At 41.8% G+C, this 2,190-nt stretch overlaps 1 non-coding gene across 1 annotated transcript; it reads left to right on the top strand.

Moving 5' to 3' along the window:
- Positions 1-1,657: 1,657 nt before the first annotated feature.
- trnar-ucg (transfer RNA arginine (anticodon UCG)) lies at positions 1,658-1,746 on the top strand. Its single transcript is given in 2 exon segments — positions 1,658-1,694; positions 1,711-1,746. It is a non-coding gene; the product is annotated as a tRNA-Arg (tRNA).
- Positions 1,747-2,190: the final 444 nt, after the last annotated feature.

Below are 2,190 nucleotides of genomic sequence, written 5' to 3'. Positions count from 1 at the left end.
TGAGTTTCTTCACAACCCTTCCGTTTCACAATTGTCATGTCAATTACAGTTTTACATTTACAGCAATTGAGAATATTAATGATACAGTTCGAGGGGTTTCCCATGGATCCAGCCCCTCAGTCCAGCTTGGTGGGGGAACCTTATACTGTGGTCTTTCCCCATTGAGCCTTTGCTGCGGCTGCCCCAAGCTTTAGTGCGTCCTTTCCTTAGTTATCCTCTTGCTCTTAATGGACTGATAAAACATCCTTGGGGTTTCCTTCAAGTAGTTGTATCCAGTCCACATCCACCAAATCACCTCTCAGTTTTGTAAAATTTGTCTTCCCCCAATTTAGAACTTTTACTTTTCGAGCTGCCCTGCCATTACTTAGCTTTACAAACTCATTATTGCTCGTGTAATAAGTAGAATAATTTACCAGTTACTCACCGATCAGCTTCTTCCCCTGTATCATGGAGGCTGAAAAGGCAGAAGAGAAGAGACCAAAGAGCACCTCCTTCTCCTAGTCAGTGAAGTCCCTCACACATCAACTCACAGCTTTACACTCTGTCCAAACAGCACTTTCTAATTAGTAATTATTCATAAATTACACTAACTAAAACATTAGTAACCTGACCAATTACAAGGTAGCTATTTGAGGGTTTTTAAACAAAGAGCTTTTTTCCCTATCCCAAAGGCTCTTTTCAGATCCACCCACAATATCTGAAAGGGCTGATTACTGTCTGAAGTCTGCTGTACCCACACCTCTGTCTATCCCTCTTCATCTAGAACAACCAGCGTCATCTTCCATTCCTTTCACCATCATGTGTTTAACTCGCTTCTCCTTATAGATAGTCAGATATCAATGTAATAATGAAATGATCTGTGTCAGTGCTGGCCATTTCCCTGTCCTGATTTCAGACCCCACTCTGGACACTTGTTTCCCATTCCAGGACCTTCTTGTATTAATATTCAGCACCACCTGTCAGTCAGAAATTTGTATCAATGAACCGATCCTTTTACTGAACTTCCAACTGCTGCTGTCTATTTCTCGAGGGAAAGAGCTGCTCACTGTGGAAGGATGTGAGGGGAATGTAACCCGGCTGCTGGTGAGAAGGTCCCGTCTTCTCAATCAAAAGCCTTTTATTTTACTTCAGTGATTCCCAGCTGGTCCCTTGAGGATTTTGTTTTCACAGAAATATCTTGTTAAATACAAATCTGATTCCAACATGTCAGTAACAGGACAGAATGGGAACCTTTTAAAAGGATTTCAGTGGCTTCTCACTGTCCCCCTGAAGCCTGTGTGAAGGGGAATTACCAATAGTCAGTAATTTATTACTTCCACACCGAGTTTGAGTTATTTGTCGTGTGAAAGATTGCTGAACGGAGTCTTTTACTGTCAGTTACGGATAAGAAGTTGACAACAATTAGCAAAATAAAGCTGTTCATAAAATAGCACCAGCAATTTGAGTCGGTAAAAGCAAAATTGTGTTTTAAAAGTTTATTTAAACCGCTACGGGAAAATAGATTTTTATGTACTTTTCCAGTCGATCACTTCTTTTCCACAGTGAAATTGGCGGCTTTCACTAATTCAAATATTCTGCCAGGTTGACAGGTTCAACCAATGATTTTTTGTATTTTGTGCTTCGAGGTTCTCTGATTGAATCATTCATATGAGCTAATGGCCGTGTGGCCTAATGGATAAGGCGTCTGACTTCGTTATATTTCATGATGTTATCAGAAGATTGCAGGTTTGAGTCCTGCCACGGTCATTTTGACCCAAAGGGATTATGCAGGGCTTTGGGGATCGAGTCGGGGACTGAACAGATTGGAAACCCGACATGGATTTAATGGGGCGAATGGCCTCCTCATGTGCTGTCACTGACTTTATGAGAAGAGGGTGACCAATCAGAAGTGGGCTGGGGTTACAGCGGGTTCAAACTGCAGGAATTCCAGGTCCCTGAATGACTGAGCTGAAAGTGATCAGTTTCACTGCAGGAAACACCGTCTCGGGGGAAATAACATCACAAATAATTCCATTTGACTAATTATTCAATTATAAAACAATGGGCAGATGTGAAGGTGTGATGTTACTTTTCACTGTGAGGGGAGAATCCGCCATCTGGGTAAATCAGTAACTTTATAACATCGTCTGTACGTTTGGAAAAGAAACGATGAAAACTCTCCCCATAACCCTGGTGCGGTGGAAAGGCTCA

The sequence above is a fragment of the Heterodontus francisci genome, chromosome 35, assembly GCF_036365525.1.
Source record: "Heterodontus francisci isolate sHetFra1 chromosome 35, sHetFra1.hap1, whole genome shotgun sequence".
In the NCBI taxonomy this organism is placed as follows: domain Eukaryota; kingdom Metazoa; phylum Chordata; class Chondrichthyes; order Heterodontiformes; family Heterodontidae; genus Heterodontus; species Heterodontus francisci.
This window is presented reverse-complemented; position numbering and strand designations above follow the sequence as displayed.